Source organism: Suncus etruscus, chromosome 15, assembly GCF_024139225.1.
Source record: "Suncus etruscus isolate mSunEtr1 chromosome 15, mSunEtr1.pri.cur, whole genome shotgun sequence".
Taxonomy (NCBI): Eukaryota; Metazoa; Chordata; class Mammalia; order Eulipotyphla; family Soricidae; genus Suncus; species Suncus etruscus.
This window is the reverse complement of record NC_064862.1, coordinates 43,922,580-43,948,869: the sequence shown is the minus strand read 5'-3', so window position 1 is coordinate 43,948,869 and position 26,290 is coordinate 43,922,580. Positions and strand designations below refer to the sequence as shown.

Here is a 26,290-nt window from a genome sequence, read left to right as displayed (position 1 = left end):
TACAAGACAATTGATAGTGATAAATTATATTCATATTGGGACAGATATATGACTGGGGTTAAATCATTTGTCTTGTATGCAGTGAATCCTGGCACAATATGTTCCCAAGCATCTCCAGGAGAAATCCCTGAGGGCAGAGCTATACCTCTGGAACAACTGAGTGTGGCCCAATTCCTCCCTTTTTACATGAAAATAAGAATATTCCCACAACTTTCATTAAAAAGAAAGTTACAGAAGGCCGGAGAGATAGCATGGAGGTAGGGTGTTTGCCTTGCATGCAGAAGGATGGTGATGTGAATCCCGGCATCGCATATGGTCCGGAGCCTGCTAGTAGCAATTTCTGAGCATAGAGCCAAGAGTAATCCCTGAGCACTGCTGGGTGTGACCCAAAAAAACAAAAACAACAACAAAATAAAAAGTTACAGCTAAGATGCCTCAGAGATTCATCTAAAATTGAACACTAAGTGAAGTGAAAAGTCAAGAATTCAACAACAGTTTCCTGGCTATACACAAAACATTCTATACAACTGTCATCAAGAACTACATGTTAAAAATGATTACAATCATGAACCCAGATCCTTCAGGTTCCCAGTAGCCCAACTTCCCAAACATTATGCACAGCATAGCACACACCCTGTCTTACACCAGTCTAGCACCATCCAGTCTAGCACCCATCACAAAACCACAAGGATGCTAACATGTCCAGGCTAAGAACTTTAAATTTATATCTGATATTTCTGGCTGTTCTGCCCTAGCACTTCTTTCTTTCAGACAATATAGAATCTCAAACTAATATTGAAGCCCAAACCAATTAATCAATAGGCAATTTATTTTTATCAGACTCAAATAACCTGAATGATTAGGAAAATAACCAGTATCATCAATGTATTGTAGCCACCTACTATATCATTTCTACAGATCACATTCTTAAGTAGCAAGGAACTCAAAATTTCACCATCCCAACACAAAATATATAAGAATCAATGGGGGAAACTATGGAGGTCAACTGCAAGTGGAGATATGAAGAAACCTCAGCAAACCTCCAAGCCCAACAAAATGCCTGAATGTGACAAATGAGGACCTAAAATCAATAATTAATGCTTTAGCAACAGAAGTTAATGCAGCATTAGCCATTGAAATTAAGCAATCAATAGATGAACAATTAAACCAACTCAAAGAACTCTTTCAGAAGATGAGAGAATCCATACAAATGAAATTGAAAACCCTAAGAATACATTGGTAAGCAGAATCAAAAAGTAGAAGAATCACACAGGGAAAACTGTACAGATAAATTTGAATGCAAGTTACAAGTGATCATAGATAAAGAAGTCAGAAACAAAAAGAAAAGAAAAGAACAGAAAAGAAAGGGGGAAAAGGAACAAAATAAAAGATACTTAAAATAACAAAGACAAAAGAAATAATCTGCAATTTATAGGAATACCAGAAGGGGAGGAAAAAGAAAAAGAGGAAGAACAAGTAATGGGAGATAACTGCAGAGAACTTCCTCAATCTCTGGAAAGGCAGTGGCACAAATCCAAGATGCCAAAATAGTACCAAACAAAAAAGACCCAAAACAGAACAACACAAAGACATATAGTAATCAAAGTGGCATAAACCAGAGAGATTGACTTCTTAGAGCAGTAAAGGAGAATAAAACCTTAAGTATAAAGGAAAAAAAACATAAGCATTGGGGCCAAAGAGACAGCATGAAGGTAAGGAGTTTGCCTTGCATGCAGGAGGACAATGGTTCGAATCCTGGCATCCCATATGGTCCCCCTAACCTGCCAGGAGCGAGTTCTGAGTGTAGAGCCAGGAATAACCCATGAGCACTTCCAGGAGGGACCCAAAAAACAAAACAACAACAACAACAACAACAACAATAAAAACACAGACCTCCCATATAAAAAATGCCAGGCAAGTAAAGAGTAGAAACAGGGCTGGAGCAGTGGCACAAGTGTTAGGGCATTTGCCTTGCATGAGCTAATGTAGGACGGACTGTGGTTCGATCCCCCGGCATCCCATTTGGTCCCCCAATCCAGGAGCGATTTCTAAGTGCATATCCAGGAGTAACCCCTGAGTGTCACTGGGTGTGGCTCAAAGATCGAAAAGAAAAAAGAAAAGAGTAGAATTCAAATTACAAAGTAAAAGAAATTTTCAATCTAGAGTCCACTACCCAGCAAAATTCTCATTTATATGGGAGGAAGGTATAAAAACATTCTCACTCAAAAAATAACTTATACATTTGATAACCAAATAGACTTAAATAAATTACTCAGAAATCAATTATTTATATATATATATTTCAAATAATCAATTGTAACAGCAACAAGCCTATAAAATAAAATGACACAACAGTCCTTTCACTCAATAATTTCCTTGAAAATCAATGGGCTAATCTCTCCCATCAGAAAGCACAGAATAGAGGTTTAAATCAAGAAATAAAGCCCATCCATTTGCTGCTTACAGGAAACACATCTAATATCTCGGAACAGACACAGGACAGAGTAAAATAATGGAAGACATTTATATAAGCCACTTGAAAACAAGCAAACAAAAATGCTAGGCTTGTCATGCCTATATAAGACCAAATTACATTAAACCTTAAGAAAGTAATTAGAGACAAGGAAGGGGTAACAATAGTCCAAGAAGTATTAATTCTGATTATCATATACACACCAAATGTTGGGTCAGCGAAGTACATAAGGCTTTTGCTCACAACTCTAGAGACACATATGGACAGAAAAGTGATAGTAGTAGGAGATTTCAAAACACCACTTGCACCTCTGGATAGACTTACTAAGCAGAATATTAACAAGACATAAGAGCCCAAAATGAGAAAGTAGAAGATCTTGAACTAATGAATTTATACAGGGCCTTCCATCCTCAAAAACTCAATATACATGCTTTTTAAGTTCACATGGAACATTCTCTAGGATAGATCACATTTTAGGACATACCTAAAAAATACACAAACATAAGAATCATATATGACCACACTACAGACCACAATATCACATAGTGATTGATTGTAAAAACAAAATGTGGGAAAAAAATCTTATACTTGGAGATGAAACAACATGCTGATGAATAACAGCTGGATCACACAGGAAATCAAGGAAGAAATAAAAAGATTCTTTGAGACTAATAATAATGAAAAAAAAAACAAGTTACCAAAATTTATGGGACAAGCAAAGGCAGCAATTAGGGGGCAAATAATAGAGATACAGGCCTACATAAAGAACTAAGGAAAAAATAAAAGCAACCTAAAGGCACACCTTAAATATCTGGAAAATCAGCAAGAGAGGAACTCAAATACAAGTAGAAAAAAAGAAATAATAAAAAGTAGAGCAGAAGTCAATGATATAGAAATAAAGGAAATAATATAAAGAATTGATGAAACCAGGAGCTAGTTTTGAAATAGTAAACGAGAGGGAAAAAAAACTGACAAGACTAACAATGACAAAAAGAGAAAGTGCTCAAGTAAATCAAATCAGAAACAAAACGGGAGAAATTACAACAGAGCCTCCAGAAATCCAAGACAACATCAAAACTTACTATGAACAAATGTATTCTGTTTAACTAACGGAACAAAAAGACATGGACAGATTTCTGAGAACATAATCTCCCAAAACTGAATGAGGACAAAGTACAGAACCTAAACAGTCCAATCACAAGCAAGTAAAATGAAACAGTAATTAATACTCTCCTCAAAAGTAAAAGTCCAGGACCAAATAGGTTTATAGATTACTTTTGTTAAACCTTCAAAAATGAATACTATCACAGATCCTTAAATTCTTTAATAATATCAAAGTGACATGAAACCTCCCTAATAATACCTTCTATGAAGCTGATATGAACTGACTCTCAAAGCTGAGAGAGAGAATACCAAGAATTAAAACTACAAACCAATCTCACTGATGAAAATTGATGCAAAAATTTTCAAGAAAATCCTAGCAAAATGAATCTAATAGCACATCAAAAAATTATGCCTCAAGACCAAGTGGGTTTCATCCCTGGGCTGCAAGGATGGTTCAATATACACAAATCAATGAACAACATACACATAAGAAAAGATAAAAATTATACAACCATAACAATCAATGCAGAGAAACTATTTGACAAGATCCAACACCCAATCATGATTAAAACTCTTAACAAAAAAAGTATGAAAGAAACCTTCCTCTAGATAGTGACAGCTATCTATAAAAAGCCCGGAGTCGTTATTATCCTTAAATGCAAAAAATTAAAAGCATTCCCATTAAAGTCGAATACTATGCAAAGATGCATTATCTCCACTCTTATCTAATATAGTATTAGATGTCCTAGCAACAGCAATCAGGCAAGAAAAGAAAATCAACTGGTTTCGAATCGGAAAAGAAGTCACACTATCTCTATTGGCAGATAAAATGATAAATATTGAAGACCCTAAAGAGTCTATAAAAAAGCTCCTAAAAACAATAAACCAATACAGTAAAGTGGCTACAAAGTAAATGCAAAAATATCAGTTGTATTTTTTTTTTTTACAAATAATGACTAAGACAGGGGTCTCAAACTCAATTCACCTGGGGGCCACAGGAGGCAAAGTCGGGGTGAGGCAGGGCCGCATAAGGGATTTCACTCACCGAATATTCACAATAAAAATCGCATTAGTAAGAAAAAAAATCGCAAAAAGTCGCATTAAACATTTGCATGCCCGAACGGAACTGCTCTGGGTATGCGAATGTTTAATGCGATTTTTTTCTTACTAATGCAATTTTTATTGCGATTATTCGGTAAGCGAATAATCGTGAATACTGCGATATTTGAAGGCCGGCCGCGGACCAAAAAATGTTGTACAGAGGACCGCAAACAGCCCACGGGCCTCGAGTTTGAGACCCCTGGACTAAGAGGACAAAGAGATTAAAAAGTCTATCTCTGACTCTGGCCAATCTGAACAGGTTTTTTACAGTGTAGATTGGGGTACAATAATTTGCATGCATAAAAAACCTGCTTGGATTGGCTGAGTTAGAGAGGAGGTCCGAGCAGCCTTCTCTGATTGGTGCAGGATCGAGTTGAAAAATTCGTTTTGTGGCAATATCCAGACGATTTTCGTTTAGCGGCATATTGAAACTTTTTTTCTGGATATACTCGGCGTATATGACAACCCCTGATTTTTGGTTGACTTTTTTTTTCGTTTTAAAAGTCATCTTATATGCCGGAAAATATGGTACATTGAGTAAAGCATAGAATAATACAAGATGTTGACCTTAAGAGTCTTCAATCATAGGATGCCAATGGCAAGGGTGACAGCATCAAATCTCACTAAATGGGACTACATCAAACTAAATAATTTCTGTATAGCAAAAGAAACACAGGCTAAAACTAAAAGACAGCTGAGTGGCAGAAAATATTTTCATGCAACACATCAGATAATGGGTTGATATCATCTAGGTTATACAAATTACTCACAAAGGTTAATTCCATTTAAAAATGAGAAGATATAAAAAGAAACCTCTCTGAAAAAGACCAACACATGGCCAACAATCACATGAAAAAAATGCTCATCACCACCTATCATTAGAGGAATCCAAATCAAGACAACAATGAGATATCATTTTACACCAGTGAGTATGGCATATATAAAAATATTGGGAACAATTTGTGTTGTCAGGGATGTGGTATAAAAGGAACTCTCATCCACTGCTAGTGGGAATGCTGTCTGATCTAATCTCTATGGAAAACAGTATGGAGGTTCTCAGAATCGAGCTGCTACCTAACCCAGAAATCTTGCTCTTGGGTATCTATCTCCAGAACAATAACAACAACAAAAATAGCTCATCTAAAAGGATGTATGCACAGCACAATTTGTAGCAGCACTCAGTACAATAATTACGGTTTGGAATCAACCTAGGTGTCCAACAACAGATGAGTAGATCATAAAGATGTGATACATACAGACAATAAACTACTACATAGCTTAAAGGAATGATGCCATCATGCATGTCCCTTCAACAAGTGTGGTACTAGAAGATATTATGTTAATGAATTGAGCCAGGAAAAGAACACATACAGAATAATATCACTTATATGTGGTGTTTAGAATAACTACACGAAGAAATGCCATGACTTAAATAAGGGTTGTTGAGAATACCCTAGGCCCCAGAATATAGTTAGAGGAAGGAAAGAAATTAAGTTGGGGAGGAGAAAGACATGTGAAATGATGAGTCAAGAGGTCTCAGGTGCCTTGGTGGTGTTAAAGAAGGACAGACCTAAATATCTAAGTCAGAGTCAAAAACAATGAAATCATAAGGCCCAAACTTTAACAAGGCATCTTTAAACAGTGTCTTTTATGGTGTCAGGCTGGGGCTGGAGGTGATGGCATGGGATGAACTCTAATATTGGTGGAGGGAGGTTGACGTTGGTGGTGGGCTTCGTCCTGGAACATTGTATATCTAAAACCCAACTAAGAATAACTTTGTGAATCACAATGGCATAAATTATAAATTAAAAAATTATTAGTTTCAAATAAATGGGAAGTCATCTTAGCTTCATGGATTGGAAAAATTTAGATTGCTAGGATATCAAAGATACCAATTTTATTCAAAGTGACCAAAGGCAGTTTTACCAAATACCAATCACTTGGTATGCAAAATATATATATATATATATCATCCTAAGGTTCTTATGGACTCGGGTTAAACAAGAAATGGTTAAAACAAAATGGTTAATACAATCTCGAAAAAGAACAAAACTAGATATCATTTACATTAAAATTTCAAAATTTACTACACAACCACTATATCTAAAATTGTGTTCCTCTGGCATAACAAGTCACATAAACTAATAGACCAGAAAAGGACCTCAGAAATAAACCTTTGTGCACATGATTGTCATAAAGGTTGCAAATCTACTCAAGAGGGTATGGCAATATTATACACAAATGATGCTAGGACACTAGATAGCAACAGGTGAAGGAAATGATACATATATTTTACTAGAAACAAACACTAATTCAGAAGAGATCAAAGACCTAAATCTAAATGCCATACCATATTATTCATAGAAGAAAACATTGAACTTCTTAAAATCAGTAAGTTCCATATCACAAAAATAATCAACAGAATTAAAGGCAACTGATGAAATGAGAGAAAGCATATGCAAATCAGGAGTACAGAACATTCCATTGACCCTAGATGTCTGGATTAGGCTTTGTCATTATCATCATTGAAGACTGTGCAGATTCCAATAGGACAAAATCTCTGAGAAGACTCACTGTTATAGAAAGCATTTACATTAGTCATTCAGTGAATCCCCATTACTATGCTCTGCCAACATAGATTCCAGATTCTCACAACAAGCATTTTCTCCTCTCTTTGACTAGATATGAAAATAAATTATTGGCCTAGAATATCTGCTAAGTTTTGTCAAATGGAATAAATCATTTGTAACTGAGTACTTTATAATCACAATCTAAAGTGGCAATTTATCCTCATAAAAATAATACAACATGACAAGACAGAATTACTTTTACTGACAACATCAGGTTTTGATCTTATAGTAATGTATACAATGCATATAGTTCCCAATCTCCAGACTCAAAGCTATACATTTTGGGTCAACTATTCTAAAAAAAGATAAAAGAGAGTTTTATAAATGACTAAAAACATCAAAGAATTAGGTTCCAAGTCCGCCAGAGACAGTAGGCTGGGAAACATTCACAACATATGTTTTCTTAAAACTGTCATAATTCAAAGTCTCTCTAAACATCTACTATTTAATCTAATTTTCCTTCATGAAAGTTCCACTTCAGCTCAAATTAAATCAACATTTCCACTATAAACCTCTATTTTTACTTTCTCCTGGTTTGAGTGTAAAATGTCTTAGTCTGACATATGACATAAGTAGAACTCTGGGTTTTCATACTCTTTATTGGCAAAAATGGTTTCACTACTAAACCAACATCATAGTTTTCTACAAGAAATTAGTAATATCAAAATTATTAAAAAATAAACTTCCAGGGGGCCAGAGAGATAGCATGGAGGTTAAGGCATTTGCCTTGCATGCAGAAGGTCGGTGGTTCGAATCCTGGCACCCCATATGGTTCCCCAAGCCTGTCAGGAGTGATTCCTGAGTGTGGAACCAGGAGTAACTCCTGAGCACTGCCGGGTGTGACTCACAAACAAAACAAAAAACAAAACAAAACAAAAAAAACACTTCCACAAAAATTCTTTAACTTAATATGTTTTTGTTCTAAAAATTCATCTGCTAGAGTTCTAATATGCTTGCTAGCTAAAAATACCAAATTTGATGTTGTACTTGGAGTGTGCAGATGCCCTATGAAACTGTGTTCAAATGCTGCTGAAATGCAATAATTACATTTGCAACAAAAATATACTTGCACTAGGGAATTTTGTACCATATCATCACTGTATTTCTTTTGCAAATTTTATGCATTTTATCCATTGAATAAAAACAACTATTGGTCATTTTTTATTAGGGGTACTGATATATTAAAGATAAAAAATGAGTAAGTCATACTTAAAAATAATAATCAGTTACAGACATAAATGTTGGAGTCCCAAGTGACATTCTCCTTAGGGATATGTTCTGTAACTAAAGCAGGAGAGGATTCTGCCACAAGGTACCTGGCACCAGTCAAAACCGAAAGCACACACATGTACCTGTACAGATCTGCAGAGGAACAAATTAAAAACAGCCACAACTCATCAGAGTTCAAGACCATGCTAAAGATCAGAGATAGAAACAGCAAATGTCACTTAGAACCATCATATCACTTCAGCTTCTATCCCATTGCTACTCCACATCTTCTCTTTATTGGCAGGTTATCATGTCTGCCAAGATTATTCCTAAAAGTTCTGTATGAAACAACAATAAAGTGCCTGCAGTGGCAGAGTCCCAGTGAGTGCGTGCAGGCCCAGCTACTAACCAGAGATGCCTGACCCAACATGAACAAAGGTGCATGCTACTGCAGGTTATGGTGATGCATGGAGTATTAACAAGAATAGCCTCAACAACAATGGGGACAAAAGCCTATCCATTAACACAGGTCAGAAGCCAAGCAGAATGGGCTTATGCAGCCATAAGATTATCTCTCACTCACATAAAGTCTCTGAGACGTCACTGGCAGTAGGGAAGACTGACAGCAACACAGGAAAGAAGCACCTTTGTAAAGTAGCATAAAACACAACCACACCTGGTGGGTGAAGACTGCAATCCTGCAAACTCAATCAGTATTAATACTCTACATAAATACTCTAATTAGTCTGGAATTCAGAATGGGAATGTTAAGGGTGTTCTATGAGCTTGAAGAAGCAATAGAATAAACTGCTAAAAAAAAAACAGAAGGATATATAAACAGGTCATAGACCATGACCAATGAGAATTCATTTCAGGAAAAGATACTTTAACATACAAAAGTTAATCAACATTATATACCATATCAATAATAAAATCATTTATCACCATATCAATAGATACAGAGAAAACATTTGATATGATACAGAACCCTTTCATGAAAAAACAAAAAACAAAAACAAAAACAAAAAAAAAAACCTTTCAATGAGAAAGAAGGAATCCAAAGAACTTTCCATCAAAGCCATTTACCACAATCCCATGGTAAACATTTTACTCAATTGGGAAAAAACTAAAATCCTTTCCCCTCAGATTGGGCACCAGACAAGGGTTCCCATTCTAGCCACTTCTATTCAATACAATACAGGAGGTACTTGCCATGACAAGTAGGCAAGAGAAAGATATCAGGGGCATCTATAGAGAAAGAAACGAACTCAAGCTCTTACTATATATGATACTATTCTGAGAAAACTCTAAAGACTCCAAGAAAAGGGCTCAGCAGTTAAGTGACAGTCTGCAAAACTAGCATGCAAGAGTTAATGACTTTCTCATATACAAATAATAAAAGAGAAAGAAACAGGCATTAAAAAAAAAATTCCAAGGTCAGAATGATGACACAGTGAGTAGCACATTTGCTTTGCATGCGTCTGATCTGGGTTCAATCCCTAGCATCCTAAATGGTCTCCCAAGACTGCCAAGAGTATTTTTTTAGTGCAGAGTCAGGTGAGTAAAGTTATAGTTCACCTACAAAGGCATATGAAAAGTCATAATTTTTATACATGAATGAATATGGAGATTATTTTACTGAGTAAATTGAGTCAGAGGGAGGAGGGATAGACACTCATTTATGGCATATAAAAAGATAACATATTATTAATATCCTTCAGTGCTGTCAGTTGTGGCCAAAAAAATAACATAATAATAATAAATTAAAAAAGCACCTTAGAAAATCAAGTACCTTGGACTCAACTAAAGCGGTGAAAGACATATACAGAGAAAACTTCAAAACACTACATCAAAAAATAGGAGAGGAGACAAGGAAATGGAAACACATTCATGCTCATGAATTGGGAAAATTAGTATCTATAAAATGACAATACTCTCCCAAAGTACTGCACAGATTCAATGCAGTTCCTATAAATATATCCATGATATTTTTCAAATAAATGGACCAAACACATCTGAAGATCACATGGAATAATAAACTTTCACAAACAACTAAAGCAATCCTTGGGAAAATGAAGATGGGGAGGGGGGTATTCACCTTTCCCAACTTCAAACTGTACTACCAAGCAGTAGTCATTAAAATGGCATAGTACTGGAATAAACACAGACTCTCAGATCAGTGGAATAGAATTGAATGTCTTGAGACAGATCCTCTTCCGGTACATGATAAATCAGTTTTTGATAAAGGAGCAAAAAATGTAAAGTGAAACAAGGAAAACCTCTTCAACAAGTGGTATAAGAAATCTGGTCAGTTATGTTTAAGAAACTGAACTCAGGTTTTTTCCTGACACCATACACAAAGGTCAAATCAAAATGGACTAAGGACCTTGATATCAGAGCAGAAATCATAGAATATATAGAGAAAAACATTGGTAGAAATCTTCATGATATTGAAGCAAAAGATATTTTCAAAGATTAAACACTACTGACCAAATAAACAAAAACAAAGATAAACAAATGGAACTATATTAAATTCTGGGTTGTTTCCAGATTCTGGCTATATTGTAAATAGAACTGCAATGGTGCTTAAATAAATATATTCATTAAAAATATAAAGGGGAATAATGCATGCAAGTATAATAAAATAAAATTTTATATTGTGATTTGTCAATACATTTTAATTGGACTAAACTAAATATTAAATAATTTTGTCCTTTATCAATAGACTTTGAAGTAAAATTTTGTTTATTACCTTGCCAAAAATAAGTTAATTAATTAACTAAGAAGCTTCTGTACCTCCAAGGAAATAAGGACCAGAATATAAAGACTGACCATGGAATGGGGAAAACTATTCACCCAATACTCATTTGATAAAGGATTAATATCTAAGAGATATAAGGCACTAATAGAAATAAGAAAAAATCAAGCCCCATCCAAAATTTGGGGGGGCGGGGGGAGATGAACAGACATACTCCAAAGGAGAAATAGATGGCCAAAAAGTACTCGAAAAAATGCTCCATACCATTAATTATCAAGGAGGTACAAATCAAAAGCATAATCTCACATAACAGAAATTGGCAAACATTAAGAAGAAGAGGAACAATTTGTACTCACATGAATGCAGAGAGAAATGAGACTTTTATTCACTGTTGATGGAAATGTAGACTAGACCTTTTGGGAAAATAATAGGGACACTCCACAAAAAATTCTAAATTGAACTCTAGAGAACCAAAGAACACAATGAGGAAATGCATCTGAACTCTTATGTTCTTTGCAGCACTATTTACAATTGCCAGAATTTGGAAACAAATCAAGTGCCCCAAAACAGAAGAGTGGATAAAGAAACTATTATATATCTGCACAATGGAATATTATGCAGCTGTTAGGAAAAATGAAGTCATGATTTTTTTAATATGTGGATGAATATGGGTATTATTTTGCGAAGCAGAATGAGTCAGAGGGGGGAGGGATAGACATAAAATGATCACACTCATTTGTGGGATATAAGAAACATAATGTTTTTAATACCATAGCCAATAAAGATGAGGGCTAGGAGAACCAATCCATGGTAGAAAGCTTGTGCAAGAGCAAGGGACTGTAGTTAGGGCAGGGCAGGGACCACTATGACAATGATAGTTTGGAATAAACTTGGTGCTGAAAGTAGGTAAAATGAAATGCATTTTAGTATGCATACTGCATACTCCTTTAATCTCCATATTGCAAACCAGTGTTCAAAGGGTAAAGGGGAGGAGAGACAGAGAGAACGAAAAAGAGAGAAAGAGAAAGAGGAAGAGAGAAGGAAAAAAAATGTCTGTTATAGAGGCAAGCAGAGGGAGAGCAGTGGGAGGCCAGGAAGCAAACTGAGTACAGTGGTGGCAGGAAATGTACATTCGTGAAAGGATGGGTCTTTGGATATTGTATACTGAAACTCAATCATCAACAACTTATCTCACAGTGATTCAAAATAAATAAATAAAATAAAAGTTCTGCATGCAAATGGTTTTCACTACCATATAGTATTTAAATAAAACTGAAGGGCATCTGTTCTAACACCCATCTATTCATAGTTTGGAGCCATGCTCCAATTCTTTTTTTTTTTTTTTTGGTTTTTGGGCCACACCCGGTAACGCTCAGGGGTTACTCCTGGCTATGCGCTCAGAAGTCGCTCCTGGCTTGGGGGACCATATGGGACGCCGGGGGATCGAACCACGGTCCGTCCTAGGCTAGCGCAGGTAAGGCAGGCACCTTACCTTTAGCGCCACCGCCCGGCCCCGCCATGCTCCAATTCTAAGAGAATAAAATAAATGCTTTTCCTTCCTTTTCTCTCTTTGCCTGGGAAGAACCTCTTGCCACTCATTCTGCTTCCAATGGTATCTAATACTGGTCAAGAAAGTTCAGAACGTTTTTTATTTTTTTAAGTCAAAACTCTAAGAGAAATCAGGTTCTTTTATTTATACAAACAAAGTAATATAGCCCACAGACTTAAAAAAAATGTAAGCGGGGCCGGGAAGGTGGTGCTAGAGGTAAGGTGTCTGCTTTGCAAGCGCTAGCATAGGACGGATTGTGGTTCAATCCCCCCATGTCCCATATGGTTCCCCAAGCCAGGAGTGACTTCTGAGCACATAGCCAGGAGTAAACCCTGAGCGTCAAATGGGTTTGGCCCCAAAACTAAAACAAAACAAAACAAAATGTAAGCAGGATGGATTTTAAAGTTCTCAGTTTAAAAAAATAAAAACTGCTACGTTCCAGGGACTTAAGAAATAGGGTCTTGACATCCAAATCTATAAGTGATTATAAAAGTATTATTTTTCTTTCTAATTGAGGTATAGTTAACATAGGATATTATGCTAAATTCAGGCATACAACATAATTTCTTTACTTTAGAAAATGCTGATCACCATTAAGTCTATTTGACATACATTGCCATACATAGCTAATAATTTTATTCTTTATGGTGAGAACTTTTAAAATCTCATAACATCTTTCTTTTTTGTCTCTTTCAAGTGTTGGGATTGAATGAATTCAACTGCGGCACTGCTGAGCCATTCCCAGTTCTTCTTAGTGATAACTTTCAAATAACACAAGTTCACACCACTGAGCACATCTGGTCCAGTGGGGTTACCTGAAACCCTGACCATCAGAGGGAGATTTGAATACATGTGGTGCTAAAAGGAATGCTGCCAATGAACCTTTCCAAAAACATAAGTAACTAGACACCAGGCTGAATATATATCTTTCATTCACTAAATTTGTGAACTTACTAGTGACCCTCTTTACTAACATTATATTCTTTTTGTTTTGTTTTTTTTTCTTTTTGTGTTTTTTATTTATTTGTTTGTTTGTTTTTATTTTTGGGGCCTTGCCTTACCTCATGGCATTCAGGCTCTGTGCTCTCCGTTTATAAGTTACTCCTGGGCTCAGGGAACGGTATAGGATTCCTGGGATTGAACTGTATGCAAGGCAAAAGCCCTATATTCTGTCACTCACCTACTCAAGCCAAATAATAAACAATCTAGTGACACAATTTTAACTATCTAATTTTCAGTGCATTTGAAAACTATGTATTCCTGATTCAGCTACTTAATTTTGTTCTACTTCATAAACCACAAATATTCTAAAGAAAGCAAACAGAATTTCTTGAATTTGAGTAATAAAGTTTTTGACTTTAGGGGCTGGAGAGATAGCATGGAGGTAAGGCATTTGCCTATCATGCAGGAGGTCATCGGTTCGAATCCCGGCACCCCATATGGTCCCCCGTGCCTGCCAGGAGCAATTTCTGAGCCTGGAGCCAGGAATAAACCCTGAGCACTGCTGGGTATGACCCAAAAAAAACACACACACACACACAAAAAAGTTTTTGACTTTATTAAAAAAAAATTGCTTTTAGGGCCCAGAGAGATAGCACAGCGGCGTTTGCCTTGCAAGCAGCCGATCCAGGACCAAAGGTGGTTGGTTCGAATCCCAGTGTCCCATATGGTCCCCGGAGCCTGCCAGGAGTTATTTCGGAGCAGACAGCCAGGAGTAACCTCTGAGCACCGCCGGGTGTGGCCCAAACCCCCACCCCCCAAAAAATGCTTTTGAAAGTGACTTCTCAACTGTCAAATGAAGGGTTTCAAAGTGAAGTTTTCTGATTAAGTTCTCAAGAATTAGGATACAATTTCTGATGAGACCAGAAATTACGTAAGCTTACACCAGAATATGTTGTCATTCATTGACAACTATCAACTCTAAGTTTAACTTCCTCATATAAATAGGCAAAAGGTCAATTGAAAGTTAAGAAACTTTAGTAAAACTGCATCTTTCAAGACCTAAGAAATAGTGTTGGGAGTTCACACCACTGAGCACATCTGGTCTAATGGTGTTACCTGAAACCCTGACCATCAGGAAGTTTGAATATGTGTGGTGCTAAAAGGAATGCTGCCAGTGAATCCTTCCAAAACCAGAGCGTGAAGGGTCTGTGGTCTTTAGTCAGCTGCATCTAAATTGGCAAGATTAAACTGATTGATTTCTCCAATTTCTGTTGTAAATTGTCAGAGTTAATTCCATGGGAACTGGAGGGCCCACAGGAAAACAGGAGGCCCCTATAGAAAGTACAGAGCATCTGCAGGCTTTGGCTGGGCAGACAGGCACCCAAGGAGAATGCCTCTTAACAGACCATGTAAACATTGACCAGGCTTACACTGCCAGTCTGGTCCACAATCCTAGGCACTTCTGTCAAACTGAAGTCAGATTACAAGCACCAGTTATGGAAGCCACCAAGGATACTTAAACCCTTAAGTTGAAGTCTAACTTTCTTTTGCAACCTTTACTTAGTACCGCTTTGACACTGTTTGACCTGCTTCCCTGAGTAGGCCAACTGAAATGAGAACATGAGGGCAAAAAGGCATTAAAGCAAGCCAGGGAAGCTCTAATTCCCAATGCAAACAAACCCTGGGACTAAAATCAACAGAACTGGAATGTGAGTAGAATGCGAAGAGGCTAGGAATTTTAAAACAATGATGAATGAAATCTTGACACTAGTGAGAGGACTGATTTGCAGTCCTTTCTGCAATTGTAAAACAATGACTTTAACAGTATTGTAACCTATGTATGACGCCTCAATTTTTAAAAAAAATAATTAAGAAAGCTCTAAGAAACCAGGTATAATGCAAAGAACTCAATAGCTCCTGTTTAAGGTTTATATCTGATAATTTAAAAATATTGTTTAACACATGGTGGTTTGTATTAAAATGTAATCTTTGCTCACTGTAAAAAATTTTAATGTAGGAAAGATTACAGAAGGAAAATTGATAAATGCTTCTCTGATTAGTGATTTAAAAATAAAACAAAGTGAGTTAGAACAAGAAGGATGAAGATAAAATTCAGCTAGACTGCTCTGGCCATTTACACAAGTGTTGGGGAGAGGGAAGCAAAAGTGAAGAAACAAGGGAAATGGTGAAGGTCAGGCAGTGCAGGGAAATACCAGTGAAAATAGAGAAAAAGGGGAAGTGATCAGGCAAATGAGCAGCAAAGAAAAAGGCCCTAGAAAGAAGAGTAAAAGGAGGGAGGCCAGTGTATGGGGTCAGGTGATGAAATTTTAAATTTGAGCAAAGCAGCGACAGTATAATAACAATTTTTCCCCTTAAACTTTAGGCTCATCCACTGTGCTGGAAAAAGTTCCCGAGTTTATCTCTGGTATTAATGTCTATTAATTTTATTGGGTTTTCTTTTTTGGTTCAGTTTATTTATTTATTTATTTATTAGGTTTTTTAGGGAGGACACACCTGGTGATGCTCAGGGGTTACTCTTGGCTCTGTGCTCAGAAATCGCTCCTGGCAAGCTGAGGTGGGGGGGGGGGGGTAATATGGGATGCCAGAATTAAACTGGGTCCATCCAGGGTCAGCCACATGCAAGGCCACGTGCAAGGCCCTACCTCTGAGCTATCTCTCTGGCCCCTATTAATAATTTTATTTCCTTATTTCTTTTCCCATGTTTGGTGGGTAGAGAGGTTGCACTAGCACCCAAAAGGACCCAGGGATCTCCTTTGGCAATATTTGGCTGACCAGGCTGGATGGCTCTGTACTAGGATTTAAGGAAGCAGTGCTACTCAAACCAGCAGATGGCTGTGCCAAGCTCCCTCTAGAACTATATCCAATGATACTCAGAGCCCTGCAGTGCTAGGGACTGAACCTGGTAGGGAGCATACTATTCATCTATACTGTTCTATTTCTCTGACTACTGGACTCTAATTTCTTATTTGTAACAAGAAAATTAGCCTAGATCTGATATGCTTAACAAAAATACAACAGAAAATAAAATAGTTATAAAAATTCTTAACAACCAGTTCTGTAGATTCTTGCTACAAGAAGACCCAAGAATCAATACTTACTGTATTTATTCTCTTAAACTATCAAGATTACTTACACTGGAAAGTAATAGACTCTAAGTTATGACCAAGTTTCAAGTTACGACCTTGATACAATCTACAATCAAGTGTAAATGAATATTAACACAAACTCTTACACAGCTTCAGTTAATTTTAAACCTGAAAGAAGTCTGTTTCATCAGTTCATTCCATGCAGTTGGAGGGCAGGAAGGGCACGGCACACCCTTTACTACACAGGGAATATTTATGGCTCTGTGCTCAGGATGGATTTAGAAGATATCATACATAGTGGCACAGACTTGAACTGTGGTTGCAGTCACTGCAGATATAAAGTTCCATACCTCCTGCATTGTCTCTCTGGTTCCCATGTGCTTTATTTTTAATAACATTTTAACAACAACAATAAAAGACTTTCAAAAGCTTTATTATTAGTAAACTCTCACAAACAAGCTGTTTACAAAACTATTCTCAACAAAAGTAAAACCCCCTCTGTAAGACCAAAAAGTAAAGAGTAAGAGTCTCCATCTGCAGATAAATGAAATGTAAATAGGTTAAGGAGTGCAAATTATAAGTTGCTACTAGTATCGATTTGTATATATAATTTTTAAAATACTTGCTCAAAGTCCAGTCAAGAGCTCAATGGTAAAGTATTTTCCTCACATTTGGGTTCAATCACAGGTATGGCCCCAAAAGTACTCATACCCATAACAGAAGACACAAAATCTTTTTAAACTTTTTAACATTCAACCACCGTGTCTGATACAGAAAAGTATCCTCTGGATAGTCATCATTTGCAAGTCATAATGTGATAAATTACAGTTATTACAATAAATATAGATACATTTCTCTACTGCCTGGAAAGGGAAAATTTCATTTTATAACAAAATAGTTCCAACAATATGTTCCCTAAAAACATTCAAGATAGATATTGTCAGTATCAAATTCAATACCCTGATCAAGCTGCATCAATGTGAGGTTTGAAACTGGGCATTAAATCAATTCAGAATAATTCTTTTTAAGTAGGTTCAATCTGAAGATGATTCATTGAGCAAGGTGTTCCTATACAATAGTTCTCTTATAAATAGTGCATAATTATTTTATCAAGTGCTAAGCTGCATCCAGCCTTGAGTTTTAGACACAGCATTAGAACGACCTTCATGAACCCCACAGCTGAGCCAAAGAACCTTAGAAAGCCTGTTATCCTCAGACACAGGGCAAAAAATGCAACTTTCTCAGATTGGCAATTTTGTAGGCCACCTACAAAATCTAGCAACTAAGTTAAAGTTAGATCAAACAATAGACAGATGGGGGGGGGGGGGGCAAAGTGCAGTTACCCAGTGTACTTTTAGACAGTGTCTGCAGTTACAGTGATGTCATTTAATTCCTGTAAAGATGCAGAACAATGATAAGAATGAACATCACAGATAAAGAAAAAGAAACAGGCTCTGACTGAGGGGGTGGGGGTGGGGGTGGGGGGGTTCAGGGAAGAGATAATCAAATGTATCTAAGATTACAGAACTAGAAAGACAGAGCAAGTGCCTCAGCAGACCCTCACCTCATCTGCAGGAAGTCAGCAGAGCCCCAGGAAGAACTGACCATTTCCTCTACTGTACATTATACCTGTACATTTCCTGTATCTCAAGGAACATATGAAAATAGCCTAGGACTACAAACAGAACTACCTTTTATTAAATAACTGGATCAGCACAGAATGAATATGGTTTTTGCTGCCTGTTTATTCCTTCCTTCAGTCATGCTAAAACAGGAATCTTTAAGGAGTGGTTTTCAGTAGAGTGTCTAAATCTGTTTTCTTCTAGGAGGCTTACTCTAACAGTGGTTCTCAAACTATGGCCCGCAGCCCACTTATTATATTTGTATCTGTTTTGTTTCTTCATTGCAAAATAAGATATATGCAGTGTGCATAAGAATTCGTTCATAAGTTTTGTTTTTACTATAATCAGACCCTCCAATGGTCTGAGGGACAGTGAACTGGCCCCTGTTTAAAAAGTTTGAGGACCCCTGCAACCATTGCAGGAAACAGTTCCTCTGAACTAGCTCATTCTCTGGGCAGGAGTAGAGTGTCAAGGGGCCATGTCTAGGATATATATCCAAATAATCTAAAGCCAAATAACCTAAGAGCATTTTCTATTTTCACTGAGCTTTCTCTACTTAGTAATAGAAAAAATGTCTCATGTACAAACTTAATTTGAAAGACTGGAGTAAGGGGAGGTTTGGGCCACATCCAGAGGTGTTCAGGAACTTAATTTGAAAGACTGAGATGAGCGGAGGTTTGGGCCACATCCAGAGGTGTGGTGTTCAGGGTTTATTGCTGGCTCTGAACTCAGGGAATCTTCCTGGCTGCCTGTGGCACCATATTTGGTGCCAGAGATTGAACCCCAGTTGGCTGCTTGTAGGCATTGCTACTCACAGTACTACCTTTTCAGTCCAATAATTTGAGAAATTTATTTCTCACTGTAGTATCTTTCCTGTCCCATATCTGAAAGATTTATGAAAGATTTACATAATTTGAAAGATTTAAGATTACTTTACATGGGCATATTTTGGCATACATATATAGATACATAGAAAAGCATGCTAGGAAAATATAAGTTTAAAAAAAAAACCTTTAAAAGAATACATACAAATGGGACTAGAGCAATAGCACAGCAGTAGGGCATTTGCTTGCAAGCAATCAAAACAGGATGGAACCGGGTTTGATTCCTGGCATTCCCTAGCCTGCCAGGACTAATTTCTAATCCCAGAACCAGGAGTAAACTCTTAGCTCTGCTGAGTGTGACCCAAAAACATAAACAAACAAACAAACAAAAATTAAAAATATTAAAAAACACAAACTTTCCTTTGATATAAAAGTGAAGTTTCTATCTACTTATATGTGGACTGAGGGCTTAAGGATTTTCATATTCTGAGATATCATGTGACCTGCGGAATATTTTATGTGATTCAATGTAACTTTTATGTTTTTGTTTACATGAAAGTGACTTTTACCATTCAAATAAATAGCATTTACCTTACATGTAAGATGTAAGTTATATCAAAGCAGTTAAGAAATGGGATGGGATGGTGCTCACTTCGGCAGCACATATACTAAAATTGGAACTATACAGAGAAGATTAGCATGGCCCCTGTGCAAAGATGACACACAAATTCGTGAAGCATTACGTATTTTGTATAAAAAAAATAAAGAAAAAAAATAAAGAAATGGGATGGTAGCAAAAGATGACAATAATTAAGAATCTAAGGGCCGAGCAGTGGTGCAAGCGGTAGGGCATTTATTTGCCTTGCATGCACTAACCTAGGAGGGACCACGGTCCCCCGGAATCCCATTGGTCCCCCAAGCCAGGAGTGATTTCTGAGCCAGGGTTAACCCCTGAGCATCACCGAATGTGGCCAAAAATTAATAATTAAGAATCTGCTGGGAATGGGAAAATCCCTGTGACATCACCTACTTCATTACCAAATAAAAAGCCTCTACCACCCATCCATATAACATGTAACTGGTATGAGGGAAATTGAGTAAAAAACAGCCAAAAATGATTTATGAATATGAAGATAACCAAGATACCTGATCATAGCAAATGCAGCTAAATAGAATACCACAAAATACTTTTGTTCTTCAAGGCCAGCCACTTCAGCTGCAACTTAGTTTGTGTAGGAGTGTCTTGTTCTTCAAGGCCACACCAATTTTGACTGTAACTTAGCTCGTATAAGAATTCTTGCTTGCTTGATGATTGGAATATATAAAAACAGTTGGATCCTATTCTTGGGGCCTGGAGTTGCCAGTGGGACCTAGATTTGCCAGAGTGACCTGAACTTTTTCTCCACATGAATAACCTCCATTCTCTTCTATCCACTTTGGCTGCAATCTCAATTCTGTGATATTTCCTAACATTACTGGAGTCCTGAAATTCCCTAACAATATCAAGTCTCCCTTGGGTAAAGGGAGCATCAGAGTGTCCCCAAGTTCTCATGTCACTCTTATCTCAATTTTAAAAACTCCCAGACACCTTCCCCTTTTGTTCCATCCTCTCAAGTAGAAAACCTGTTTCTTTGTATCTGAAGCTACCATCCTCCAGATGGAGCCTTGGATTCTTTTAAAAGGATTTATCAGTGCTTACATATTTGGAAGTAGGATGGGGCTGTCAACAATACCCTCTGCTCCTTTTCAAACCTTTAATTCATAGTAGCTAAGTATGTAGATGCTTCCAGAAGTTTCAAAGCAGCCAATTAGAGTATTAAAATACGATTTACATTTGCAACATGTGCTAATGATGACAGAAATTTCTAAGCCTAAGAATTTTGACAGGACTAAGCAGCAATTCATTAAGTGAAAATTGGTACCAATTTCCCTACAATATAATATGGAAAAGATGAAAGACAACCTTCACATGCACTTAAATTGGGTCCACAAAATGCAGCTGGTAATTGGCTTGTAATTTCTTAGAATTCATAATTCCTATTCCGTTTTGGTATGTAATTTCTAATTTTAAATATGTCCTTAGCTAAATATCTAACAGGATCTGTGTGGAGGTATAACTATCCTAGGAGAAAAATGGTTGGCTCCATATTTAATTATCAAAATAATCTAGTATCTTAAAAAAAAAAAACCAGGGAAAACAGAAAGCTACATAATCATGTTACTGCTCTTTAAAAGCTGAAATCTGTCAAGTTCTAACCTCTTGTCCTGAAGTATTTTTTTCTATCCCAAAGCAATAAAACAAAGTCATTATGGCTTTTTATCATAATAGGTATGACAACTGTTTTAAAAAATCAAACTGTCCAGGACCAGCGAGATTGTACAGCAGGCAGGATACTTGCCTTGCATGCAGCAGACCAGATTCAATCTCTGGCACTCCATATGGTCCCCCAAGCCCAGCAAGAGTGGTTTCTGAGTGCAGAGTTCAGAGTAAACCCTTTGAAATACAGGTGTATCCAAAAAGAAAAAAAAATGAACAGGGGGGGGAAAAACTGTCCAGAAAAATTAAAACTTTTCTTAAGTATTTTTAAGAGTTGTGCTAGAGATAGACTTCCAACACTAATTCTGAGTTTCTCAACATTTTTCCAACTGTGTTTCCTTCCCATAAACCAACTGATTGTCCTACTTTAATGAGATAGCTTGGAGTAAGGCTGGAAAGTGAAGCTAGAAAAGACTGATTTAGAAGCATATACATAATAATTTGAAGAGAATTTGAAGAGAATAAAGTATATTTTGCATTTTCTGGGTTGTAACAGGCAGATGGAGACACAAAACAGCTTTTGCATGAAAAGGTATCTCTTTTGACTCAAAAGCTTTTTTAGCTCTCAAGAAAGACTTTTCTACTATTCTGAGCAGAGAAGGAAAAGAAAATACTCCTAAAGACCACCATTATTCTGAGATTCCAGTCTTACTGACATCATTTTTATCTACACTTACAAAAAGGTTTTTATGGTCCATTCCTAGTTTGTAAGAGTCAATACATAATTTAATCTTACTTATTTCATCTAGTAGAAGATTTAGCAGGAAGACTTTGACCAGCCAGACAAATCATTAAACTGAGTGACTGTTAGCACACAGGACTAAAAAGACAGGCTACTGTATTTGTCGCTATGGTGGGAGATGAAGAGCAATCCCATAGTAACTAGGTAAAGTGGTGTGTTATGGTTGTGTTCACTACCTGTAATCACTAAGGAGAGCTTAGTTTCAGGTATCTTGGGAGAACATTGTCATTCAGGAACTCAGTGGTCTGGTCAAAGAAAATAGCACGTAAATAGTAAACTGTATTAAGGAAGTTATATTCAAAAGAGAGAAATACACAGAGCTTTCTTTGGGAAACAACAGAAGAAAATAAATAGCCAATAGTAAAAAGGAAGACCAGTCAGGAAGGTTTCTCATGAAATGAAACTAAAGGTGGAGAAGCAGATTTGCTGAATAGAGAAGAGAGAAGGAATAATGAGCTGAAGGATCAGTGATCATGATATAGGCATCACATAGAATTAAGGCATGATAAGAGACAAGGAAACAGTCAGCAGGTGTCACATAGTTATAGCACAAAGAATAGGAAAGAGAAACAAATGATATAGCAACATAGTGAAGGCCTTTATTTCTCTAACAGGATACCAGCCAGGGTTCCACCAAAGAAGTAATAAAACCAAAAGAAAGGAGGGAAGAAAAGGAAAGAATTGGTAGACAGCATGGTATGGGCTAGAAAGTTTGAAATTCATGAGACAGACTAGAAACTTTTAGATTAAGATTGAGGTTAGAGGTAGGAAGATAGATTCAATAGTACAGCACAATTCTAACATGTGAAGACCTGAAATTTATCTCCAGCACCTCATGGCTGATATGTCCTGAAGTACTAAACTTTTAGTCCCATACTTCTGTGCCAAATATCACGTCTGTGCCAAAAATCTAAAATCTAAAATCTAATATACCTAGGGCTTTAGTCCATAGCCTAAGGAGAATTTCTTCCTGAGAAAAACCTCAGTTTTGATTTTTAACTAACAAGATTAAACTCACCATAATTATTTTCCTTATTTAAAAGCAAGTTAGTAGTTGAGGCCCACTCAGTTATGCCTCTATTTTAAATCTTTTTTTTTCTTGGCTTTTGGGTCATACCCAGTGGCACTCAGGGTTTACTCCTGGCTCTGTGCTCAAAAATCGCTCCTGGCAGGCTTGGGGGACCATATGGGATGCTGGGATTCAAACCACAATCCATCCTGGGTTGGCTGAGTGCAAGGCAAACTCCCTATAGCTGTGCTCTCTGGCACCAAATCTTTTGTTTTTTTCTTTTTTTGGAGGGTGAGGGCAATACCTGAGATTGACCTCAAAGTAAAGCTCTAATGCTGACCAACATCTATAGTTCTGTTTTTAAAATAAAAGGAAAAAGGTGGCAGGGAGGAGGGCTCATACCTGGCAGTGCTCAGGTATCACTCCTTGTGATTCTGAGACCCAAACCAGGGTTAGTCATGTGCCTTAAATACTGTACTATTTCTCCATCCTTCACTTATTTTTAACTTTTAAGACATTTTTGTATATGTTGGTTAACTAATATTAAAACCAAATATTGTTATCCTTTTTTAAATGATAGCACATTAGTATAAAGAAACAAACACTCTGGTCCCTGACCAACCAAAGTGAGCTACCATCCCATTAAGGGTGAAGACTTCAGTTATCAGAAGCCTGCCTCTTCTGCCACTAGTTGGCATTTGATCTGGATGTAAAAAAAAAAAAAGAAAAAAAAAAAAAAAAGAAACCTGGCTAAAGTGCTGGGAGGTGGAGGACAAGGGGACCTTGCCACTGCCACTGCCACCCCTGCTGGGGATGGCTCCTGCTGAATGGTCACTGCTGAATAGCTGGAGAAAACTACTGACAAGTCTCCTGGCTCCTGCTGCCTCTTGCCATCTCCTACTACTCCAGTATTAAGTGTAACAGTTGGCACCCAGAGCAGGGTGAGTAATGATACTCTGGGGAATCACAATTGGAATTCTGAGAATCAAGCCATGATCTCTTCATGGACCAAGGCCTTTATGATATGGTAGATTAAGTCTATTCTGCTCTCTTAGATATTTAAAGTTTTTTAAGCTATTCCATGTTTTTCAAAAATCTACTGCTTTTCATGCTACTAGGGAAGATGACATGCTGGAATATATACCTCCAAGTAATGATAAAAAAAATAATACAGTACTCACCAAAGTACTTAAAAATATTACCCTCTCATCCACTCTTGGGCCAACCCCCAGTAGGGGAAACCAGACTGAATTTATCTGTGACTGTTACCCTCTCAGCCCCTCCTGTGCTTATGCCTAGAAAAAAAAGAGAGCTCCTCATTCAGGAAGGACCTAGATCAAATTGAATGGAGAATGTTACTCCCATTCTGCCAATACAAGAGCATTTCATCAAACAAATGCCATCAAAGGAGAGAGGTGTCTTTCCAGAAAAAACTCAGGCTAGATCTTAAGCCCAACCTAGGGCTGATAATAGTCCAAGTACTATGTATGGAAGCCAAAGAAACCTGCATTTTCCAGACATGACCAAACTCCAGAACCTCATATAATGAGGTTACTTCAGACTCAGAGTCTAAATATTCTCTCCCACTACATGGATTAAGAACAGAACCCAGAATATCTCAGTGTCATGAACTTCAATCTTCCAAGGATTAAAAATAAATTTTCTTGGTCATTTCAAAATGGTTTGGGCAGCTTATGGATCCAATTCTCCATATTTAAAGAATATTTAACTGGCTTAATTAAAAATGTGCTTTGGACTGCCCAAGATTTTCAAACAATGGCTAGAGTATACCTTGAACCCTTCCCAGTACTTGAAGTGGAAAATGTGGGATAGTGATGAGGCCAAAGCCAAGCTGCACACCCTCAGTCAGTCTTTCTAGGTCAGAATCATGTATGACATGCTAATAGGAAGGAAGAATATTAAAAAAAAAAAGGCAAACTACCCTACCATATACCATTCTAACACATATGCAAGATATAGCATTGGGTGCATAGGAGAGGACTGATACAGATGCAAAATTCAAGGACAAATACAAAAAAATCTCCCAGGAGGTCACAATATCTTATGCCCAACTCATAGAAAATTAATTGATACAGTGCAAAGACAAGTGAGAGGAAGAGACCCAGCAACATCTGATAAGGCAGTTGACCTTTGAATGTGCCATTGAAGACTGCCAAACAATTTTGCATCCAATTAGGGAAAGAGAAGATGTTATAGAAACTATATGAAAGACTGCCAGACTATATGTTTTCACCCTCAGACTGATTTGAATTATTATATTTGTAATCTTGATTCAGACTTGTTTACCTGGGATTGGAGATACAGTGCATGGGGTGATTTTACACTAAAGATAAGCCACTGGTTGTAATAGATATTAGACTGCTTTTATAATATTCCTATTCACCCAGACTATCACAAATGCTTTGCATTTTCTATTCCTTCTTTAAATCATAAAGCACCTATGCACAGGTAATCAGAGGACTGTTTTACGCCAAGGACTCACCAAATCACCAACTCACCTACAATGTGTTAATATTTCATCAATATATGTCTATGTCCTTCTCGTGCAAGATTTCCACATGGTTACATTATTCCCTACAAGGACAATATTCTGATAGTGTGTTTTAATGATAAGAAGCTTCAAAGATTATACAAAGTTGTGGTTACATGCTTACTGGCAGCTGAATTACAAGTTGTAACAGAATAAAAATTTCATCTACCAGAAAAACCTCAACACACTCATGATTTTCAGAAACAGTTGCGAGATAATAATTAGGTCTGCCCCTCTCTTGGTATTCCTAATTCAGAGCTTTGAAACGTGTTACTCACTCTAGAAGGAGAATCTGCTCTGGTTGGTCCATGACAATTAACTCCAGAGGCTCAGAAGGAATTGTAATTTTGTA

The 26,290-nt window shown here is 37.0% G+C and overlaps 1 protein-coding gene and 1 non-coding gene across 4 annotated transcripts in view; one reads left to right on the top strand and one right to left on the bottom strand.

Annotated features, from left to right (window-relative positions):
• SIPA1L2 (signal induced proliferation associated 1 like 2) overlaps window positions 1-26,290 on the bottom strand; it is a 290,291-nt gene that overhangs the window by 168,260 nt on the left and 95,741 nt on the right. The window lies entirely within an intron of this gene.
• LOC126031641 (U6 spliceosomal RNA) lies at window positions 19,964-20,070 on the top strand. Its single transcript, XR_007503473.1, has one exon. It is a non-coding gene; the product is annotated as a U6 spliceosomal RNA (small nuclear RNA).